This window comes from Lissotriton helveticus, chromosome 3_2 (assembly GCF_964261635.1).
Source record: "Lissotriton helveticus chromosome 3_2, aLisHel1.1, whole genome shotgun sequence".
In the NCBI taxonomy this organism is placed as follows: Eukaryota; Metazoa; Chordata; class Amphibia; order Caudata; family Salamandridae; genus Lissotriton; species Lissotriton helveticus.
Genome location: NC_136062.1, coordinates 118,222,573 through 118,248,175, shown reverse-complemented (window position 1 = coordinate 118,248,175; position 25,603 = coordinate 118,222,573). Strand labels below are relative to the sequence as shown.

At 46.4% G+C, this 25,603-nt stretch overlaps 1 protein-coding gene across 4 annotated transcripts in view; it reads left to right on the top strand.

Moving 5' to 3' along the window:
- Positions 1–25,603, top strand: part of RFX7 (regulatory factor X7) — a 511,194-nt gene that overhangs the window by 205,672 nt on the left and 279,919 nt on the right. The window lies entirely within an intron of this gene.

Genomic DNA, 25,603 nt, shown 5'->3' with positions numbered 1-25,603 from the left:
ATCTGAAATCAGACAGTGGGTTGTTTGTTTTTTTCACCAGATATATTCAGCATGTGTTTGTGTGTATGTATGTATGGATATATAAGTGTGCCCCTTGAATATCGAAGTCAGAATATTGTGGTATGGAAATATCGAGTACATAATCTATAAATTATGGAAAGGAGTGTCGATTTTCTATACCTGACACCACATATATGGACCTAGACAATATACATATCTTCAAGGTGTGTAGATGTGTAGTTAGAAATAGTACGTCTATAATTCTTTTATATGCACTTACCTTGCAATATTTTGTTCATCAGTCATTTTTGGTCCTCCATAGTCTTGTATCACAATATTTTTATGTTCGAAATTCAGTAATAAATTGTATGTGTGTGAATATATATATATATATATATATATATATATATATATATATATATATATAATATATATATATATGTATATGTGTATATATATATATATATATATATATATCAAGTCAAGTCATTATACTTTTATTCGACACATGTATCATAAAAAGTACAAACATATAATACACACATAATTATAAAACCAGTTCATCATTTACAAAAATACATATAAAAGTTATGTGGAAAAATTGACTTGATGGACATTTTTTAAAAGCTTTGTCCTAATAATCCAGGCACATGATAAAAACTTTGCAACCCCACAGATAATAACCATAGAAGAGGTGTTGGAGGTAAGGATACGCAAAGCTGATTTGTAGTCCCTAACACCAAGGTTCTTTAGTGCTGGTTTTAACCATTTGTTCCTAGGTAGGATGTATGCCTTACAGGCAAAAAAGAAGTGGCCCAATGATTCTATGGGATTTGTACAGCCTGGACACTTTATATCCTCTTCCCTCCTTTTATTCCACCTAGACGTGAAAATTTTGAGGGGCAATGTTCCATATCTAAATTTAAGATATAGAGTCCTTTCCCGAGGAATCTGAATAAAATCCAAGAACAATTCCAGTTTTAAAGTGCACTTATGGGTCAAAAAGATCTCAGTCAAATGTCCCCAATTTGGGTTCTGTAGCGCCCTGGCCTCTATCCAGTCCCAGTATAATTTTTTCACCACTTGTTTTGGAGGAGGGGATTGGGAGACCCATGCGTCACTTAAACCCACACTGGCTGCAAGATGTTTTAAGACATTTAGCCACTTGATTTTGCCTGAAGTGTTTAATTTTAACATTTCATCTAACACTAAGGCATAGTTAGCCAATTCGGGGGTCCTCCTCAAACGGACCCAGTATAAGAGGGGACGAAGCTGAAGGATGTCCCGGATTGACCTTCGACCCAGATCTAAAAACAAAGGTTTGAGTGGAGTGGAGGTTGGAAGTGATACCAAGTCCCTCATAAACTTGTTCTCCGTTAGGACATGGTCATTGCTATTCTCAGTGCCCCATAATTCCGAGCCATAAACAGCTGAGGCAATTGCTTTACCCTCATAAACTGACAAGGCAGGGGCAACTGGCCTGCTCACAGAGAGACGTTGGTTTTTTAAAATAGTGCCGGAAACTCTTTTAAGATTTAAAATCATTTTACATATATGGGGTTCCCATTTCAAGTTGTTATTAATCCTAACACCGAGGTAATCAAACTCTTCGACCACCTCGAGGGGAGATCCATTCAAAGTCAAATGGATATTCCTATATTTTCTCTTGGCGGTCATAACCATTAATTTAGTTTTAGTTGTGTTTATTGTAAGTCCCCGTTCCTGGCAAAAAACACTAAACTGGTCAAGAAGGGTTTGGAGACCTGTGGGAGTTTTTGATAACAGGAGGGTGTCATCAGCAAAGAGGAGTGATGGCGTTTTCTCCCCAGCTATAATGGGGGCGTCTGCCGGTGTCTCTTGCAGATGTTTCACCACCCCGTTCATAAAGAGGGAGAACAAAGTAGGAGCCATCACGCACCCCTGCCGCACCCCTCTGTTGACAGGTATACTCTTAGTGAGTTGCCCCTGCGTCCCCCAACGTATCCTAGCATAGGTACCCTTATGGAGTTTGATAATAAAATTTAACAGATAGGATGGGAAACCCATATCCAATAGGACATTCCACAGTTTAACACGGGGTATTACATCAAAAGCAGTTTTTAAGTCTATAAACGCCAGGTAGAGACTCCCTCTGGCTATTGACACTGTTTTCCAAAAAACTGCACAAAATCTAAAAACTTGGTCAATTGCTCCTACATTGCTTCTGAATCCAGCCTGAAAGTGGGACAAGATGTTTTCTTCCATAAGCCAGCCCTCGATCCTATTTACAATGACCCTACCAACTACTTTTTGAGTAACATCAATTAAACTAATTGGTCTGTAGTTGGCAGGGTCCTCTCTCTCACCCTTTTTGAAAATGGTGACAACTTCGGCACCTTTCCATGAGTCAGGTACTTGGTGGCCCAACTGAATAAGGTTCATAATGTTTACAATAAAATCAGCCCAAACCAATGGATTATGCAGCAATAAATCACCCGGAATTCCGTCCGGGCCAGGTGCCTTACCCGGTGTTATTTTGAGGATGGCCTCCTGAACCTCGCGGGGCGTAAACAATACATCTGTAAAGCCACCGTTTAGATGGGCCAAACAACCAGTATCTATTATTGGAGGTGCTAACGCAACTTCCGTGGAGCCTACGCCATATAGTTTAGAGAAGTGGGAGTGCCATTGGGACTCAGTTATATGGTTTGGAATGGGCTCAGCACCTCGTCTATCAAGGGCGTTTATCAATTTCCAAAATACAGTGGCATTTTTCCCATGAGCCGCTTTCTTTAAAGCCTGCCAATGTTCCTCTTCCCAATCTTTTTTGGCTTTCGCAATACTGGTGCGATAATCGTTTCTAGCTGATCTGGCTGCTGGTGCATCCTTGTTTTTTATAGCCAGGGAGATAGCTTTTCTTTTTTCTCTACAGTCGACAGTATACCAGGGGTTCCCCTTTTTTTGCAAGAGTTTAGTCGATGGCCATCCCTTGTTTTTTTTTGAGAAAAACATACTGATCTCCCCTATTAGGTCTTTATACTTAGCTGCCAACACAGACCCCTGAGACTGGGGGGAAGTTTTGTTCACAGATGCCAGGGCAGATGAAGCAGCCAAAACTAAAACCCTGATATTCTCGAGTGTCCCTTCATTACACCTAACCACATTCCATTTAATCCTGCGATTACAGTTAGAAGGGACTAGTTCTTTGGTAATCAGCTCATTTGGGACATCTTCACCAATATTATCTCCCCAGAACATACCCATGCAAAGGGGATTGTGGTCACTATCGATCCTTTGGCTGACCTCCATATCAACGAGTTTGACCCATGACCATACATCCAAAAGGATGTAGTCAATCCGTGACGGGCAGCCTATTCGATTGAAGGTCATAGCGCCCATGCGGTCAGATGTGGTACGGCCGTTTAGGGCCCATAGATCATGGGCGGACACCAGGGCATTTAACTGAATGGCTCTAGCCGACCACTTCGTAATTGGGGCCAGAGATAAGGATGGGAGGAGCTGGTTCCCTGGTTTATTATGAGAGCCCAAAAATTCGTCCTCATCAAGAGGCTCAAATGTACAATTAAAATCACCTCCGACTAGTACTGAGGATTTAGAGGGGAGGGCTGAAAGCCTATTGTCTAGCAGCTCTAGTATTGGTGAAGATTGGCCCCCTGGGAGCCCCCTGGCATAAATACAGAAAAGTTCGAAAACATTTCTGGCGGACTGCCTTTTAACAGTTATGTGAAGAATGTCATTGGAGGGGATATAGTTAACAGTAACCTCACAATTCAAATCTATCCTGATCCAAATGAGTAGTCCACCCGATGGGCGCCCCCTCCCAAGCTGTGTTGCAGGAACAAAGAATGTAGAATAGCCATGCTTGTGTTCTGGCTCTACACACCAGGTTTCCTGGAACATGCAGATATGGAAATCTTCTAAGAATTTATTCCATTCCGGATCGGGCAGGTTTTTCTTTAAGCCCGCTATGTTCCAGGACAGGATTTTAACAAGGGAAGGGGACAGCGAGGGTGTTTCCGGGGGGGCCTGAATATCAATGCCCCTGTCAGGGGGTCTGGAATAATGCTATCCTGATCTGGTATTTCCTCCTTAGTAACAACGGTAGAACCACTATCTGCGGGAGTAATATCCTTTGTCAGGGGGTCTGGAATAATGCTATCCTGAACGGGTATTTCCTCCCTAGTAACAACGATAGAACCACTATCTACGGGAGTAAGTACCCCACTACCATTGGGATCTTCAATACACTGAGGTGATGGTCAGTCCACCTCTTCCAGCCCACTAAAACGATTGTAACAAGGGAATAAGGGATAGTTGAGCTGTGGGCCCCATCCTTCTCCATTATACTGGGAATCACCCTTCCATTGATGCCCCCTCCTCCTATGGACTAGGTTCCATCCTTCTTCTGCAGCCATTCCCCACTGTTGGGGGTACTGATAGGTGGATGAAGGGTTCCCATTACTACCTCTCCCCAGACCTTTCTTAGCCGGCCTCAACCAACTCCATCTAACATCCTCGTGGCCCTCTTGTGCATAGAAAAAAGACAGGGGTTTGACTGATACCACCGACTTGTTATCACATGGAGGGGAGGAACAGATAAATTCTACCAGTCGTGGGTCCTCAAACGTGATAACGACACAATCGCCCTTTATACTTTTCTTCTTCCCACCTACCCAAGGGGCTCGTTCAACCATAAGTATGTTCTTGTTTAGGCCAGGTGGTGGAGGGTAATTTTTGTCAAGCCAGTGGCATATTTTATTTTTAATCGCCCAGAAGGGTTCGGAGGTGGACATAGGCAGCTCGGGAATCCCCGTCAGAACAACCACATACGGACATGCATCAGGTGGTAGATTGATGTTACGTCGCGTAGTGGTTTTTCTGGGCTGTGTCTGGGGAATAATAGAAGCTGGGTTATTAGGTGCCTTTCTAATCGCTGCGCTGGGTACATTTCTATTTGCTGCACTCGGGCATGTGGAGGTGGAGGGTTTGATGTTATTCACTATGTTAGTTGCCGGCAGGGAAGTGGTGGATGAGCTAATTGTGGGAGCCGGAATACTCCCCATGGGTGGGTTTGTGTTGACCGTCCCAATATTAGTAACAGGGGCCGGGGGTAATCAACCTAGGGTCTTGCAACGCAAGAATAGTGGCAAGTTGATTTTCTATATTAGAGAGCCTAGTCTCCAAAGGCGAGAGCAATGATTTTAACAAGGTAGACATAGAGTCCATTAGAGAGTCAAGCCCATCCCCTGAATTAATTGATGAGTCATTGCTTCCGCTGATATCCAAAATGCTGGCCAGGCTGCTATCGTGTGTTATATCGTCCGGAACCCCTAAAGATAATAAATGAGGAGTAGAATCTAAAGGGTCAGACTCGGGATGATCAATGGGGGCCTGGGAGGTCCCATCATCAGCCATCGCCACACCCAGATTATCCCCCCCAGAGTTAGAGCCCATGCTCCCTTGTGAAGTTATGGCGGGGTTGTCAGTTGGAGGGTTTGTTGAGTTCGAGACATTTGGAGCTGTCATAATAGTGTCTAACCCGCCCGCCTGAGAAGAGTCAGTGTCGCCATGATTAACTATCACGAGTAGGTGGGGGATGTTAGAGGGTAATGTGCTCATAGCGTGGGCATTGATGGGTATTGATGATGAACAGATGGCAGGAGTGGAATCATTAATAGGCATCCCAGCAGGAGGAACAAGGTTAATTAGACCTTGGGGCGGGGAATGTATCAATGCTATGTTGCCCAATGAAGACCTTTTCGCTTGAGCAAGATCCAGCGAAACCCTCCTTTCCATTAGGGAAATACCCTGGTCTATCAGAGAGTTTGTCCGAGAGATGAAATTATCTAGGGTGCCAATTACTTTTTTAGTTTTGTCATTGCCAGCTCTCTGGCTCCTAGTTTTACGGGTGGACATATCTGGCAGGACAAATAGCAGCAGAAGATAATAAAATAATACTAACAGATGACCCCAAATTGACAATAAGCACAAAACAAGTGAATAAAATTGCACAGAAGATAAAATACCCAACAAAAATTGTCCGGATGGCTTCAAGCATAGAGTCAATGGGCAATCAAAATACGAAGCTAGGATGCAGGGGAGAATAGAGGTATTCCCAGGCCAGGCACTGCAGGCCACGGAGGGCCACAGAGGGCCCGCCCTTTGCCCGGGCTTAGCCCCGGGCGCTCCCGCACGCTCCCGCACGCTCCCGCGCAGCGTAAGGCTTACCAAATTTATAATCCTGGGACCAATAGGGCGGGGTGGGGTGGGGCGGTCAGGGAGAGCGGGGCCAGGTGACTCGGCCAGAGACACCGGGACTCCTGGGAAAGCGAGTCCCGGGTCGCGCTCGCAGCCCTGCTGCCTCGCACACCCCACAGGAGCAGCTGAAATACAGGAGCAACAGGAACGTCAGGCAGGTGGGCAGCGAAGCGGGACCCGCGGAGCGGGTACCGCGAGGCGTGGGTGGGAGAGCCTGGTAGGAGCAGCAACGCCGGATCCAAAGTCAGCCAAGGAGTGTCCCACGAAGAAAAGTTCCTTGCCTCTTTTCACCTGCTGCAGCTGGGGCGGGGCGGTCAGGGAGAGCGGGGCCAGGTGACTCGGCCAGAGACACCGGGACTCCTGGGAAAGCGAGTCCCGGGTCGCGCTCGCAGCCCTGCTGCCTCGCACACCCCACAGGAGCAGCTGAAATACAGGAGCAACAGGAACGTCAGGCAGGTGGGCAGCGAAGCGGGACCCGCGGAGCGGGTACCGCGAGGCGTGAGTGGGAGAGCCTGGTAGGAGCAGCAACGCCGGATCCAAAGTCAGCCAAGGAGTGTATATGTATATATATGTATATATGTATATATATGTGTGTGTGATAATTCAATTTCCCATTTAAAAACATTGAACATTGTTAAAATGCAGTTATGGTTGCATACTAAAATTTTAAAATCTTCAAAATTGACCTATTTTTTTAATCCATCAGTTAATTTTGTTTCAGCCTTACATCAAATAAGAACAATTTATTAATAATATATAAAACGTGTAAAATACAGTCGACAAGCCTGTTGTCAAACTATTACACATAAGCAATAGTACTTATATGATCAGCAACTACAGATCAACATCCTTGTAAAGGATGCATATGCATAAGAGTATAAAGAGACACAAGTTGCAAAGGACGCCCCCCATAATAGATGCTCCACTCGTGGAAAAGACTTTGCTGCCACGAACTGTTTTGGAGCCCTGCAATCATTGCCCCTGCTACAGGAGTAGCTAGCAACGCCTCTGTCACCGCACCTGGGAGTTTGCCATCACCGCGAGGCCGCAGAGGAGGACGAGGCGCCGGCCCCGGGACTGCGAGGACCAGCATTCAACAGCTCCAGCTGGTCCTCTTCCCGTGAGAGCCGTGCCCCCTCACAGTGCCACGCCCCCAGCCAAGCCCTACAACTTTTCGCGGCACCCGCTTCGCGGGTGCCACTCGTGGAAAAGACTTTGCTGCCACGAACTGTTTTGGAGCCCTGCAATCATCGCCCCTGCTACAGGAGTAGCTAGCAACGCCTCTGTCACCGCACCTGGGAGTTTGCCATCACCGCGAGGCCGCAGAGGAGGACGAGGCGCCGGCCCCGGGACTGCGAGGACCAGCATTCAACAGCTCCAGCTGGTCCTCTTCCCGTGAGAGCCGCGCCCCCTCACAGTGCCACGCCCCCAGCCAAGCCCTACAACTTCTCGCGGCACCCGCTTCGCGGGTGCCACTTGTGGAAAAGACTTTGCTGCCACGAACTGTTTTGGAGCCCTGCAATCATCGCCCCTGCTACAGGAGTAGCTAGCAACGCCTCTGTCACCGCACCTGGGAGTTTGCCATCACCGCGAGGCCGCAGAGGAGGACGAGGCGCCGGCCCCGGGACTGCGAGGACCAGCATTCAACAGCTCCAGCTGGTCCTCTTCCCGTGAGAGCCGCGCCCCCTCACAGTGCCACGCCCCCAGGGGTGCCACTCGTGGAAAAGACTTTGCTGCCACGAACTGTTGTGGAGCCCTGCAATCATCGCCCCTGCTACAGGAGTAGCTAGCAACGCCTCTGTCACCGCACCTGGGAGTTTGCCATCACCGCGAGGCCGCAGAGGAGGACGAGGCGCCGGCCCCGGGACTGCGAGGACCAGCATTCAACAGCTCCAGCTGGTCCTCTTCCCGTGAGAGCCGCGCCCCCTCACAGTGCCACACCCCCAGCCAAGCCCTACAACTTCTCGCGGCACCCGCTTCGCGGGTGCCACTCGTGGAAAAGACTTTGCTGCCACGAACTGTTTTGGAGCCCTGCAATCATCGCCCCTGCTACAGGAGTAGCTAGCAACGCCTCTGTCACCGCACCTGGGAGTTTGCCATCACCGCGAGGCCGCAGAGGAGGACGAGGCACCGGCCCCGGGACTGCGAGGACCAGCATTCAACAGCTCCAGCTGGTCCTCTTCCCGTGAGAGCCGTGCCCCCTCACAGTGCCACGCCCCCATAATCCGCCACTCCCTAAAAGCGCTACCTGGGACACGCATCGCGGGACGCGCGCGGGTCGCAGTCCGGGGCGAAGACCGGGCAAAGAGCAGGCCGTTTGAGGCCGTTCGAGTACGTGAGAGTCCGGTCCGGCCCACCCCCCCTAAGTACTACATCCCGGTTGTCCTAATATAGGTATTTATCATTTCTTTGATTTGTCATATAACCCGACAGACAATACAAAAAGATCTCTTAACAACCAACCATTGGAAAATGAATACAAGATCCAACAAGCAGAAAAAACCTAAAAAGAACGGGCTAGGAGAAAAACTATTAGGCCCAATGGATGACTTTTTGGCTAAAGCAAATACATTTATCGACCAAAGCATAAGTCTAATTGAGAGGAGAGTTTCAACTGAACTTGAAATCGCACGTCGATCCTCATTGGGATTACTAGCAATTGCAAGAACCCCAGAAATACAGTCAGCGCCAATTCAAACCACGGTGAACGCAAACAGACTCAGCCTTCCAAACAATGTAGACCTTTCAGCATCGCAACTCTCCGTAACCTTTACAGAAAGCGACCTAGAAAAAAACCCCGATATTTTCCCTGACCCAACACCTGAAGAAATAAGGCAAAAGAGAGGGAGGCGGGAGGGAGCTATAAAGAAAAGGAATGCTAGGAAAAACCCAGAGCACACTGAAAACCCCAAAGCGACCGAGCATACAATTTTGGTCGATGATACAAACCCGCCAGCACTACCCCATCATTCTGCGCCCTCAACAAATAATGTTGTAATAATACATCACTTACCACACGACCTCCAAGATTCCTTAACTCCAGATCCCCCAAGCCCACAACAATCAGGTAGAGAAAGAGAATTAGCGAGGCTAACCAAGGAGATAGCCTCCCTCTTAAACTCCTACATTCGCCCTCTAGAATCCAGACTTAGCAACATTGAGAGTCAATTAATTAAAATCTCAGGCTCTCTTAACCTTATACCCCCACAACCCCATCCAAAACCAGCCCCAAATTCTACGACTACACTCCCTGTACTTAAGAAATCTGTAACTTTACCTCCCCCACAGACCAAAACACAAAATACAGTAAAACTTCCAATAATAACAAACCCTCCCGCTGCACAAAAACCAATTCCCAAGCTTTTGACCATCTCATCACAAACCAGCTGTCAATCGACATCAACAGTAATGACCCCAAACACAAACACACCTGCTCCTAAAACCCCGGCCACAATAAATACAAACCTATCAAAAGCAAAAGGTGCCCCAAGAGGGCCTACCGATCAAAGACCTACCCTAAATATGCCACCTGAGGCATCCCCATACGTGGTAGTCATGACGGGGGTCCCCGAACTCACGGGTGAGGGGACTGAACCCAACTGGTCATTAAAGAATAAGGTACAGCACTGGCTGAACACAAACCGCCCCGTCCTCCCACCCTAGAACAGCAGAATAGCATCAGTATGCCGGACCTCGTGGGTAGGCTATAGGAAAAAACCATCCGGCGAGATTGCATAGTAATTACGTTTGAGGACCCCAGTATAGCTGAGTATATCTGCTCCTGGGAACATAACAACACCTCAGGGGGGATCGCAACAAGATCTTTGTCTTACTTCTACCCAAAAAGGCATAATAACAACAACTATCTACGTCATACTGATAATATCTGGCGGAAACCAATCCCGCAGCCGTGGGAGTTAGATGTCGCTGGCTTCAATCCACCACTGCGACATAGCGACCCCGATAACTTCTGGTGGTCAGCAAATTGGAACCATCAGCAGAGAGAAGTACCATGGCAGATCATGGGCCCACAAAACAGATTTAGAAACCGGGAGCAGTGGGAGAGACCACCCCAACAATTATACGGACCCAATTATAGAAATACCATCAATGGGCAAAACTGGCTAGGCATATCTACCATGAACCGGTTTAGCGGCCTGGAATCGGTCGATTGACCAAAAACCAAAACCCCGGAGCCCTCACAAAAAATCTTGGCTCCTTGCATTTCCATCTCTGCCCCTTCACAAACGAAAAACATAGCCCTAGACAAAACATCCACTCAGCTTTCTATGGTCTTTTGGAATGTGGCTGGCCTCCGAAACAAAATCGAGGACGGTTCGGTCGCCGGTTTCTTAAAGGACCCTCAAATCATCTGCCTACAAGAAACCTGGGCAACGACACCCCTGCACCTCGTGGGGTACAGGACATTTACATCTCCTGCCCTTCCCAGCAATCCAGGTAGACCCAAAGGGGGACTGGTAATCTACCTGGCAAATACAATCGCTGACATTAAGATCTACAAGGCAGACCTATTATCGAACTTCCAAATCCTCACTCTGATAATTGGGAAAAAACTCTTCATCACAATAATCAACTTATATAACAACCTAGAGGATGATTACTTCTTGAATGTTCTTTCCCTAATCCAAGAAAAAATAATCGAACACTGCCACCCCAAACAGAAAAAGGAAAACGCCCATGTAATCTGGGAAGGAGATTTTAACCTTCATCCCTGCTCCAAAAATGACACCTGTGGAATGGTGGACGAAGATGACAACCCGTTAGTCCACTTTACCCACACAGGTGTGGGGTCAGCTATGAACAAAATACTTTCCGATCTGGACTTGCAAATTATGAACCCCATTCAACAGTTAAACAATAAACTAGTACCCACTTACAGAGGAAGGGGCCACAAGACTATCGTGGACTATGTAATAGTCGCAGAAGCCCTGAAAGACCAAATTAATAACATCAAAATTTTGGAAAACAATCTCAGTGATCACTCCGCTTTAAGCCTAAACATACAAACAAATCAACCAAGAACTTTGATGGCAACCATAGCAAATACGCTAACACAGAATAGGCTTGAACTGGGTAAAAGTAACGGATTTACAATAAAATGGGAAAAAGTGGACCCCAATATTCTCACAAAACGGTTAGTAACATCCGCTTACAACAACATTCTGATCTGTCTCGACCCCCATGCGGAGCCAAACCAAATCTTGGAAAATTTCAATGTAATAATAGAACAAGTTAAAAAATTGCTAACCAAAACATCCAAGCAAAACAAGAAAAGTTCCACAGGTTGGTTCAATCGAGACTGTACCAAAGCGCAGACTAACCTGAGGAAAGCTCTCGGACATCCAAACAGAGACAAAGTAAACATCCAAACTCTTCGACGGGAGTATAATACTGTCAGAAGTACAAGAAAAAAAGAACTAAAACAATCCTTGTGGAATGCTTTGCACAAAAGTGCACTTCAGAAAGACAGCCAGGCATTCTGGAAAATAGTCAAGTCTCCCTCGTTAACCGACTCCAACGGCCCAAAAATAGACGTGGCGATCGATGAGGATACGTGGGTGAATCACTTTTCAAAATTTTTTAAACTGCAACCTAATACTGAAGATCCCCAGTCTAACATCAACCCAGTAGTCTATCCTATATTACTGGAGGTTGACCTGCAGGACTTTGAAATGGCGCTATCCTCAAGCAAGTGTGGGAAAGCCCCCGGCCCCGATGGGGTCCCAGTCGACCTATTCAAACATCTTCCTGACCTTTGGGTACCAATAATTACAAGAGTTTGTATAGCAACAACGAAACTCGGCCTGTTAGATTCATGGTCATCTTCCATCATGGTCCCAATCTTCAAGAAGGGGGATCGACAAGACACTAAGTGCTATCGGCCAATCTCCCTTCTCGACTCCCTGGGCAAAGTAGTTGGCAGAGTCCTCCTTGAAAAGCTACAACAATGGGTAGAAGATAAAAACATCCTCTCGGACCTACAGTTTGGCTTCAGGGAGGGCTTTGGAACCATCGAACAGGCCCTAAATCTAAGCCTGTTAACATCCAAATACACCCACGCTAAACCTGGTGCCATTTATATGGTATACGTGGATCTATCCTCCGCCTTTGATTGCGTTTCACATGCTAAGCTCTGGTCACTGCTGAGCGCCATGGGGGAAGATCCTCCCCTCTTGGATTTTTTAAGGGAGCTCTACAGCGAAGCCACGGCAAGAGTGAGGTATGGGACAAGAGGAGAACTGACGGCACAATTTAGAGTAGAGCGGGGAGTGAGGCAAGGCTGTGTCCTTGCCCCCTTCCTCTTTTCTCTCTATACAAATGGCCTAGAAGAGACCATGCTGAGAGGGGGGAGGGACCTCCCAAGAGCAAAAGATCGCTTGATCCCCGCGCTACTTTATGCGGATGACGCAGTCATCCTAGCTCGAACTCCCATTGAACTGCAGAAATCCTTAACCAAATATGCAGATTTTATGGGTGCCCTGGACTTGCACATCAACGTCAAAAAAACTTTTGTCATGGTAGTTGGTGGACCAAGAAAAGCAACTAAGTCCATCTTTCTGAAGGATCAAAAAATTGAAAAGACCTCACAATATCCCTACTTAGGTATTATGATAGATGACGTCCTAAACTGGAAAGCGGCGGTTGAGGCCAGGAGACATCTATTCAAACGAGCGATCATGGCGCTGATGAAATTCTCAAATAAACTCGGAAAAAGACCTCCAGTAGAACTGCTACAGATTTACTCGGTGAAATGCCACGCCATCGCACTATACGGTGCAGGGATCTGGGGACATACACCCACTGGCTCTATACAAAAAGAAGAAAATATCTTCATGAGATTCCTTTTATCAACCCCAAGAGGCACCTCCACATATGCCTCACATATAGAATTGGGAATCGCATATATTGAAGATCTAATTAAAATCCAACCACTTATGCTTTGGAGGCGAGTCTGGTTGTCGGAAAAAAACAACTTGACTAAAAGCATCTTACAGGATACTATGGAGTTGGACCATGCCAACAAAATAGCTTGGCTTTCCTATGTAAGACACTTCTTCACCGACCTGGGTTTACAACACTATTACCACAAACCAGAAAACCTAAAAGACATATCCAAAAAAGCTCTGAAACAAACTGCATTGAGCCACCTGGAATCCCTGAGATTGTCTACGTTGATTACAAAAAAATCTGTTACGCACGCAATTATGACACAGCAGTCACCGAAAATTCAGCCATATTTGACTTTAGAGATCACCGTATATGAAAGGATGCTCCTAACAAGGTTCAGAATGAACCTGTTCTTCAGATTAGTGACATTTCCGGAACAAAATACCTGGAATACTCAGATGGCCCCGTGCCCATGTGATGATCTTTCCCAACAGACCACCATCCATACAACACTGTTTTGCAAGTTTTTCCACTCCCATCGAAAAATATGGCTTATCCCTTTATTAAAAAAATGGGGGTACAGACAATGTCGCCCAGCTATGTTGGCACTTCAATCATTGGACTCTGAATCCACTGTGTACCATGTACTAAATTTTCTAAAGTGTATCATGAGGCACAGAAAAAATCTGTAAAACAAAGGACCAATTCATATTCCACGTAAATTGTTGGCATTTCCATTTTTTAATTGTATTGTACCATTTTATTGTGAATGTTTGTATATTTTGACATCTTTTATGGTTTTGCAAACGCTAAAAAACCGAATAAAGATTATTATTATATATAATAGATGCTCCAGATAAAAACAATGAATTAGTACTTTAAAGCATAAATACATATGCGATCAAATAAGCAAGTTGTCAGCCTATAGCACGTAATCAATAGTACTTAAATGATCAGCCACTTCAAATCAACCTCATGATAAGGGTGCATGTGCATAAGAGCGTGAAGAGGAGACACAAGCCACAGACCACCCTGTATAATAGATATTCCAGCTAAAACAAGGGTAGATTCCTAAGGCAGCTCTAAGGCAGCTGGGAGCTCCCTCAAGCATGGCCAGACTGTCCATAAATACGAAGCTAGGGTGTTAAGAACATACTCGTTGTCTGTTGTGAGACAAAACGGCAATGGCAGCTTGATTTGATCTTATTGAGGACTAAAAATGGGCAAAAGCCGCCTCCTACTTGCTAGATCCTATCTTGTACAAAACAGCAGGTAATGCAATAAAGTTATCCTTACCCCCCTAATTTTCAGTTACAGTATTAGACATCTGCGGCAAGCTTGAAACTTCTGGCTAGGTATTCCTTGGTAGGCAAAAGGCCCAATCTAAACTTAACATATAGTGTGTGTTTTGCTCAGGGAAGATAGAGTCCATGTAAAACATACAGGGAGGGCCATGATCAGAGCTTCCTCTTGTACTTGTGCTCATGGTAGTAGTGTTCTTTGATCAAGTCAGCAGTGTCCTGCCTTACTCTACTCTGTTAAGACTATAGGAACCCCAGCTGCAATTCATTTAGAGTATTCTTTACATAAGACAGCCAGGTGTGACTGTCGTAACCTTGTGGCTTAAGGGCTGCTTCTACACCCGCTCGTAGGGTAAAGCGAAGTTGTGCATAAAGAACAAATAGGGGGGTACCTGGACCCAGTCTCCGCAGAGCTCTTAAGAAGTTGTTCTCAGCCACCTACAGTGAGAGTAGGTTCCCATAACACCAGAGCTTGGCCCCAAATTGTGCTGCAGCTATGTATTTGGAGGATAATGCTGATACTCTTAGCTCCTGCCTTGCATCTAAACTTTAAAATTGCCCTCCAAGTCTGGCTCAGGATTGTAGTTTCCTTCTATATGTGACTCTTCCTTTGCAGTTTCTTGGTGAACTGTATCTCCAAGTAGTCGTACTGCTTGACATTCTCCGTGGGCACACCATCTATCTTTAGCCTCCCCTTGAGGCTAGGAGCCAGACTCAAGCCCATGCTCTTTGTTTTGGTACAATTGATGGTCAAGGACTTCCTGTGGTAGTAATCTACGAAACGCAGAAATAACGTATGGGTTGCATTTTCTATTTGCACCATCAGTACTGCATCATCATCAAATAATAGAATTGGGACACTTCTTCCAGTTTTAAAGGGGACATCTAAGCTTTCTTCCAATAGCAACATCGTTCAAAAAGAGGCTAAAGAGTAGAAGCACCAGAACTCATCCTTGCCGTACACCCTTTTTTTACAGAAAAGGTTTCAGTGCACTTGTCTTCTGGTCTGTACCTGACCCTGGCGGTAATGTGTATTGAGCACCATTATTTCCCGCACCAGGGATTATTGCCCGCACCTGTTAATTGTTAAAAAAAAACATTCTTGTGCATGCTCCTTGAAAACCATAACTCGTCCACCTAATGCACTGCCGACAACCTCACATGTAATGTAACAGAAAACATCACAAGTAATATCGTTGGCTCCACTGGTGAAATTACATGCCACCTTAGCATTGCTGATGTGTTGAATAGAATAGAATTTGTTTGGAGAAGTGTTGTAAGGTAATGCCTTTCTGTATCACTTTTTGGTGTTAATATTGTGTTTGAGTATTGAGTGTTTGTAAAGCGCCTGACTGCCCCAGCAACTGGGCATCCCAGCGCTAATTTCAGAAAAGAGATCGGCGGAGGAACAGAGGTTAGATGGAAAATAGCCAGGTCTTCACAGCTCTTCTGAAGGCCCAGTGATTCTGGATGGTCCTAATGGACAGAGGCAACGTGTTCCAAAGGGTGGGAGCTTTCGCAGAGAAAGAACGCCCTCCTGCTCTCGCTCTTCTCACCCGAGGAACATAGGCTAGATGGAGCTAAGCAGAGTGCAAGGCTCGGTGTACAGATTGCACATACTGGGAGAGGATGCGGCCTAATGGCTAGAGCGGCCAACCTCGGAAGTTTGCGAACTGGGTTCGAGTCTCAGCAGGGATGCTCAACATCATGTGAATTTGAGCAAATCACTTAATCTCCGCATGCTTAACAAAAATGTAATGTATCCGTCAATAACACAACTGGTGCTCATGTAAAGCGCTCTAATACCTTCATGTCTGGTTCGTGCTATATAAAACAAAACAAAAAAGCCCATACTGATGCCAAAGTATGAGGCACCTTAGATCTATGAGTTGTAAATACCTTTCTTTGAACAATCCATTTCAAATTGGTGCCCCTCCTGGTGAATGTGACAAGCTAGAAGTCTAAGACTGCAAAGAAAACTACTTTCGCCCAACAATGGTTCATATGTCACTAGGAACTTCATTTTTAACTTGTCTAGACAACTGGCTGGTAAAGGAGATATCAGCTCATCAATGTAGTGCATGTCTCAAATGATAAACAGCATTCCACCTTCATCATAATCTGGGTAATGAAGATAGTGAGGCCAGTGAAGAAAATGTTGGCCTTAAAGGCGTTATACATGCAATTAATCCTAATGCAAACCTTCAAATTTGTCTGTTATGAGAGTGTTTGGCAACCCAAAGGGTGGAAGCATCCGGGTACTGGGATCATATAGTGTTGTTGTTGCCTCAGGAAAAGTAAATGCTACTATGGTGGCATACACACAATCTACTCATAGGATGACACTTAGCAAAGCTCCTGCCTCACATCACATTCAAGACGAATGCCTTTCTTTTGAAGTGGGAAGCATATATATAGCTATTTAACAATCCAGCAAATATGAACCAGTGCAAAACAATTCCTTACCATCTGTACTTTGAGTTTCTAACCATGAAAGCCTATCAAAAACATTCAGGGCAAGAATGTACTTATACGCACAGACAACAGGACAGCCAAATATTACATTCAAAAGCAGGGAGAGACCCTTTGAAAATGTCATTAAAGATGTGGCAGTGGGCTCTCAAAAGCAGAGCACCCAACAGGGACAGAGAATGACTTGCCGACTTACTCTGTGGGTGCAATAAGAGCACATAAAAGTGGAAACCTGACCCCAAAATTCTCAATTTGTGCTTCCAAAGTTTGGCTCCACCATGCATAGATCTGTTTGCAACAGTTAAAAACAGAACGGCAAAACATTGTGTCTACGTTTACGCAGGCTTCCTATCCTCTCCCACTAACTCTTAGGGAATGTTCTGTGGATAAACTGTTCAGGGATATTTGCATACGCCTTTCCCACCCACTGCTCAGCTGGGTTTCCAGTCACATCAGCATATGCCAAAATAGGACATACAAGCACAGAAGAAAGAGTACTAGGTTTATTAAGATGTCAAGTGAGCACTACATAGACAGAACCAGGCCTTTACTCAAAATAAATTATTTGTCTTGTTTGCCTCCATAAACTTAGCTCTACCCATTTCTAAAGGGGTCCTAGCCAGATCGCATGCACAGTGCATTCTGCTTTGACATAAATGTGCCAACCTCATCGCTCCTCTGGACATCTACTCCTACCACTTGTCCTACTCGGTTACCTCAATTTTCTTGTCGCCGACCCCAGTGATGCCAACTCCACCTCCCTCCTGGAGAACCAGAACAACATCTGCCTCACACAACATGTTACTGAACCCACGTACAAAGCCAGACACACATTCCACTCCACTCCATTTTCACCTCCAGCAACAGAATCAAATTCAGCCACATCACAGAACTCACATGGACTGACCACTCCATTGTTCACGTCACCATTCCCAACGCTTAGCACTCCATCCCCAAGCATACAGATCCTCCAACCACAGCTGGTGCAACGTAACTGAGACACACTGGACACAGGCCTTCAGTGCCACCTAACCCGAAGCTTCATCAGACCATGACCAGGCCGTCTAGTAAATCTCCGCATGGATCAGCAAATGCGCCGACAGAGTCGCCCTGATGAATCCAATAACACCTCAGAACAAGCCAGCTGGTACACCCCAGAACTCAGAACCACCAAGCACAACTGTTTCCGTCTCGAGAAACAGTAGCACTGCAAACAAAAACTCTGACGAGCCACTCAAAAAGAAGCCCTCAGCAACTTCCACTGTCCCCAATGGAAGCCATGAGAACAGCAATCACAGCCCGCATTAATGCAGCGGGCAAGCACATGAAAGTATTCTTGGAAATTGTCAAGGAATTCTGCAACCCAGCAGCCACAGGGTACACAATCCTACCCTCTCAAGAACTCTGCAACACCCACTCGGCCACCATCTACAACAAATTCGACCCCCAACCCACTGCTCTCGACCTCCAAAGCCTTGACCAACCAGCACACACCAGCCGAATGATCACCACTTGGTCTCCGCTCACCACTCAGACCACCATGACATTCATGTCATCCATTCACCCCGGGGCACCCACCGACCCCTGCCCCCACTGTCTTTTCAACCTCGGAACCAACCCTATCAGCTTAGAACTCACCAGCATCATCAACACATCCATCACCATAGCATCCTTCCTGGACAGATGGAAAATGCAGAGGTCAGACTTCTTCTAAAGAAACCCTCTGTCGACCCCAGCAAACTCAAGAATTATCGACCTGATCTCCCTGTTCCCCTACCCGGCCAAAGTACCCGAGAAGGCTATCATCAAACAGCTTACCGAATACACGGAACAAAACCACCTAATTGACACCTTCCAATCATAATTGCGTGCTAACCACGTCCCTGAGACCGCCCTGATCGCTGCCACAGACATCAGAACTTTCTCGACCCCGGAGAGACTGTGGCCTTGAGCCTCCTCGAATTCTGTGCTGCTTTCAACACAATTTCCCACCACATCCTCATCAATAGACTCTATTACATCGACATTCAGCAAAATGCTCTCAAGTGGATCGCCTCTTTCCTCACAGTATGCACACAGAGCATCCGGCTGCCTTCCTCCACCTCCGAACCCAAGGACATCTTATGCGGCGTAAATCCAGGATCATCCTTCAGCCTCACCTTGTTCAACATATACATGACCTCCCTCACAGACCTAGTCAGATCCCACAGCCTCAATATAATTTCCTAAACAGACAACACTCTACTCATCCTCTAGCTAACCGAAGTCCCTCCACCACCAGAATCAACTTCTGCGACACCATCATCAACATAGCCAACTTGAGCGATAGCTGCCTTAAACTCAACTCCGACAAGACAGAAGTACTGATATTTGGAAGGAACAGAACCGTATCGAACCACAGCTGCTGGCCAGCACAACTCAGACAAACACACACCTACAGGCCATGCATGCAACCTAGGTATCATCCTTGACAGTGTACTGACGATGAAATGACAAGTCAGCTCAGTCACCGCCTCCTGCTTCTACATCTTTCGGACGCTCTCCAGAATCTTCAGATGTATCCCAATTAACACCAAAAAGGTTGTCTCTCATGCCCTCATTGCCAGTCGCCTCGACTACGGCAACACTCTCTACGCCGGCATCTCCACCCAGCTCCTCAAAAGACTCCAGACTATAAAGAATGCTGCAGCCAGACTCATCCTGGACCTTCCTTATCGGACCTATATCACCCCCACCTCTGAAACCCCCACTGGCCCCCACATCCGGAGATGCCAGTTCAAGATCCTCACTCATGCCTGTAAAGCCATGAATGATCAAGGACCGGCCTACATCAACCAATGACTGAACTTCTACCTACTGGCAAGACACCTGCTCTCCTCATTCACTCCTCGCATCAGTCGCAGCCGAAGCGGAGGCCGCTCCTTCATCGCTGCCAAGACCTGGAGCAACCTACCCTTCCATCTTCAAACAGCACTCTTCCTGGCGGACTTCAGGAAGAAATTCAAGACCTGGTTCTTTGACCGATGATGCACCCACAGCCCCCAGACACCCCTAAGGGGTGACAGTGCTGCGCAATATAAATACTGACTGATTGATTGATTGATGTGCAAAGAGACAACTCACTGCCATTGTATTCACACATTTGATGCACAAAAAGGGGCAATAACAGTATTTCTTGCCTACAAGCCATTTATAGATACTAGTAAGGAAGCAGTGTGGCCTCTGTTAATACAAGGTGGGAGGGAGCACACTGTCTCAGATTCCAACACAGATCACCCCATTGCATTCTGGGAAATGATGGTCGCCTACTGCAGAGTTGCTGTGGTTTTTCACCAAAGTGGGTGCAGGTAGTGCTGTTTAGTGGAGAAGTGTGGCTCAATGGTTAGAGCGGCAGACCCTGATGCAGATGTCTGGCCCGGGACCAGGGTTCAATTCCTGCCTTGGCTGTCTCGGCGGATCTTGGGCTCATAATTCCTCGGACCTGATTTCTCGCCTCGGTGCCTACTCTAAGCATGGGTTCCACGCTGCAACTCTGGGCAATAGCTTGCTTAGTCTCCACAACGGCCCCACACAGCGGTAGGGATGCCTGGTTGCACCCTGGTGATGCCCAGGAGTGGACATTTCACGGGGAAAAACCAGGAAGGGTTCCCTAGCGGTATGAGTACTGCGCCAGGACACTCAGGAGTATCAGTGCGCTTTACAAGTACGGCTACATTTCACATTTATCTCCAGGCATATGTTTCTGGGTTTAGCCCTTCAAAACTGCAGCAACTGTGAAGTAAGTGTGCTCCCTCCCCCTTTGTATTAATAGAGGACGCACTGCTGGGGTTGCTGAAGTGAGCAAACTAAATTTACCAGAATGTAATGGGGTGAACTGTGCTGGGATGAGAAGCAGTGTGCTCCTTCCCCCTCACAAGCTCACCTAGGAGGCACCTGTGAGACGCCTGCAAAGTGATACTTTGACCTGTGTAGACTTGAACAGCATTTCAGCAAAACCAGATGACTTTCCTCTGCTCTCTACTACTTCTGCTGTCTACTGATGAAGGGCTAAAACCAAAAACACGTGTCTAGATATAACCGCACTACCTGCACCGACTTTGGTAAAAAAAAACCTACAGCAACTTTGAAGTAAGCATACTATATTTACCAGAATGCAATGTGAACTGTGCTGGAGTGAGAGGCGGTTTGCTACCTCACCCCTTGTATTTGAGAAGGTTCCCACGAGCCAACGAGCTGAGGCGCTGACCTGGGATGCACTTGTGTGCCTAAGGAGTGGTGTTTTGACCTGTTAAGATGTGAGCAGCATTTCAGCAACCCCAGATGACTTTTCTCTACTACACCTGCTCTCTACTGATGAAGGACTAAACACAGAAACACAAGTCTAGAGATAATAGCACTATCTGCACCAACGTTGGTGAAAAACTACAGGGACTTTGAAAGTAAGCGTACTGCATTTACCAGAATGCAATGAGGTGAACTGTGCTGGGGTGACAGGTGGGGTCTTTGATCCCCATGGGTTTAAAAGGCTCCCTTGAGAGGAGCTGACAATCTTCCTTGTATGCACCTGTGTGCCTTAGGACTGGTACTATGAAAACTTGAGCAGCATTTCAGCTACCCCTGATGACTTTTCTCTGTGCTCTACTTCTTTTGCTCTCTAGTGATGAAGGGCTAAACCCAGAGACACGTGTCTAGAGATAACAGCTTTACCTTTAGAGCATATCATGCTGCAAAATGGAAGCAGTTTGTACATTACTGTACACGTAAGCAGATTCTGCCTTTAGCTCCTGCAGTACAAGACGTTATAGGCTACCTCTTCCATTTGTAGCATACAGGGCTTGCTTATACATCTGTCAGATTACTCTTAGCAGCACTAACTGCCTACATGCAAAACAGGCAACATATGTACCTATTTAAAAAACCAGTAATGAAAGCATTCATGGAAGGACTTAAGAGGTATCCTGCTTTCTACTCCACCAGCCCCAGCCTAGAATATAAACATTGTCCTTACCAAGCTTATATGACCACTATTTGAACCGATTCATTCATGTCAACTCTAATTTCAAACTTGGAAAGTTGCCTTTCTAGTGGCAAACACTTCTCTCAGACGAATAAGTGAACTGCAGGCACTTACTCTGCAGCCACCTTTATTTAAAAGTTTCCCAAGCAAATTAGTTCTGTGAACAAATCCAAAATGTCTACCTAAAGTGGTCTCAGCCTTTCATACAAGTCAGACCATAGACCTACCAGTGTTCTTTCCTAACCCAGACGCAGTAGCAGAGAGAGCCCTACATACATTAGATGTTAAAATGGCTACCATGTTATACATTGTTAGAACATTTTTTTTCCGAAAAACACAGCAGCTTTTTGTTACTTTTAACAAACCTCACCAGGGGGCACCAATATCCAAAGCAAGAATTTCTTGATTGATAGTTAGGTGCATTCAAACATGTTATCAGAAAGCCAAAGGGGTACTTATGGTACCACCACAGGCCCATTCCACACGTGACCAATGAGCCACTATGGCTTTCCTAGGAAGTACCTCTATAGAAGAGATTTGTAAAGCAGCAACATGGAATAACCCACATACCTTTACTAAACACTGCTCTGTTGATGTATTCACCCATCAACAAGCAAGAGTGGGTCAAGCACTATTTCAGACAAGTACTTCAACCAATTGCTAACCACCACAAAGGGGAGCACTACTCTACATTTGATGCTAAGCATATGTTTGAGCAGCTGATACATGCTATGAATGGAATATCTTACTTACCCTGTAAGCATCTATTTGTAGCGTCTAGTGCCATAGATTCATATGCACCCATCCTCCTTCACAGAAGCCTTTGGTTCCAGTACTTCATAACATATTTAGCAATATCATTTACACTTCCAATTATATGCATGCGTCTTTATTCTGTAACTTTATTGCTCCTTTTTCTAATGCTCAACCAATGATCCAAAAGTAATATTATAAAGGAGCCAAGCAACATGCGCAGTGCACACTGTAGGGAGGTCACTACACCTCGTGACTCGAAAACTTCTTTGAGGAAAACCAACATGTAATTGTCCGAGCCCAACGCTAGATTTCTGGATAATCCTAAACATATGAATCTGTGGCACTACACTCTGCGAATAGATGCTGACAGTATAGCGCATTCCTTCCTCACTCTTAGCAGCTGCTTGCAGTTTACATTGTAGTATCATATGCCACCCATCCACCCACCACGTGGAAGGAAAGACGACGGTTGCTAGTTGGCTTTACTAAGTATTTTAAAACTTTCTAAACGCGCCTAAACAGACACACCTATTCCAATGGGAAAATTTACAATCTAAGTTGGAATCTGCATGCTGATGCCTTGTGGGTTTTGGTAAATAATCACAAGTCATTCTTCAAAGCAAAACTTAATGTTTGAGGCATACGAGCTGCAGATCACACACTGTGCATAGATCGCCATCTGGTGTTGGGCCAGGATGTTTTGGAAAAGTCTTTGAAAGTCATTAGATAGGTGACTCCGCCTTTGGACCATAGTACGCATGGGCATCGGCTCCATCTTCAGATTGTTTTTTCCCGCCATCGGGCTCGGATGTGTTTATCGTGCTCCAGATCGGTGCTGTTACCGATCCAACTTTCGACGTGCACTCCTTCACCTTTTTCGGTATTGTTTCGATCAAGAACCCTCGTTGACGCGCATCTCTAAAAGCTCGATGTCTTCAATTCCGGTCGTCGACGAAGGCCTACGGGTCTACCTACGCCATTACATCTGGCTCATGAAAAGGACTCCTTTTAAAAAGTGTCCTCAATGTGGATCCAAGTTTCCACACACAGATCTTTATGAGGTGTGTAACCTCTGCCTTTCACCGGAGCACGAGGCCAGAGAATGTCCAGCTTGTGCCACTTTCCGCTCCAAGAAAACGATTTGGGATCGTCTAGCTCGAAGAAGCATGGCTCGCTCGTCGACATCCATTCCCGACTACATCTTCCAGGAGGGCGTCTATGTACCAGAGCAGGAGCGGATTGAAGGGGGCCTCGTCAACGCCTCCGAAGCCGAGAACTCCGATGTCGAAGACATCACTCCAGGGCAGCGGGTCGTAAGTACCGACGCCGACCTCGACCTTCACCCCCAAAAAAGGCTTCGGTAACACCTTCACCTTCGGGCCGAGGTGCACACCGGGACAGTACTTCTCATGCCCGCCTTCGGCTCCGGCAAAGAAGTCAACTAATAAGCCTTCAGGCCACTCGGGATCGAGTCATCCTGCCGTCGGGGCCGAAACCAAAACCCCGGCACCCAAAAAGAAGCCATTGTGCTCCTCCGTGCCGACCACTAGCTCCACATCCACACACTTGGCACCAAAAACTACTGGGAACCTTCGACTCCGAAAAAGTAATCGGAACAGAGTTAAAAGCCACTTCCAAAAAGTACAGACTCTCGACCTTCGGTACCGAAAAAACCTTTGGTACCGAAAAAATAACTGGTTCCCCAGGCTCCTTCAGAAACTAAAAAAAACTCATGTTTCTAAGCCAAAAGAGCCTAAAGCCACTCCAGATTCGGTGTCCCGTAAACCTTCGGAACCCAAAAAATCGGCGCCAAAAGACCAGCCTACATCAGAAGAGCTTTTTCGACCGGAACCCACCCAAAAAACTCTTCTAAAAGACCCAAAAACAGGTCAACTGACTCCCAGTTCCAAAAATAGACCAATGGACATGCCTCTACTGGCTCCATCTCCATCAAAGTAGAGAGGCATTGCAACATCTCCTCTCAGACTCCCTTCTCCACCTCCACCTCTACCTCCCCCTCCACACCACTCACCTAGTCCATCTCCACTCCCCTCACCTTCTCCTCCACCACAGGATGATGATGACACCTCTGACGACGGGGGGGAGGGTGCAGATGATGAACCACTAGGGGATCCTAGGCAGCCTTACACCCCAGAGCCATGAGACGATTATAGCACACCAGATGTACCTGATGTACCACAAGATGACATCTATCCCTCTAGACCTTCCCCTCCAGAGGACACCATGGGTTTCAACCAGCTTGTTCACAGAGCTACACAATACTACGGGGTAGATCTACATATAGACCCTGTGGAGTAGGATTTCTTAATGGACACATTCGATACATCCCAAAGGTCCACTTTGGTTCTACCTATGTTAAAAGGGGTAATTAAACACGCACCTGAGGTGTTCAAAGACCCTGTTAGGGCTGGGGTTAGAAATAGAGAAGAAATACAAATCTGCCCCAGCAGACCCTTTTTTACATCAAGGGACAAATACCATTGGATTCCTTAGTGGTCTCCAATGCCAGAAAAAGGGCCAACTCACAAACGTCAGGCGATGCTCCGCCCCCCGACAAGGAATCAAAATCTGGGACGCTTCTGGTAAACGTACAGCATCACAAGCAGTCAACATATGGCGAATCGCAAACACACAAGCTTTGCTGGCTAGATACGATAGGGCACACTATGACGAGCTAGAGACCCTACTGCAACACCTTCCTGCAAATACAAGACCAAGCCAACAACCTCATACAAGAGGGTAAACTGATAACAAACACCTCCATTCCTTGCGCTCTAGATGTGGCAGACACCGCCTCCCGAGCCATTAACACAAGTGTCCTTCTTCAGGGACATGCATGGCTACGCATTTCAGGTTTTATACCAGAAGT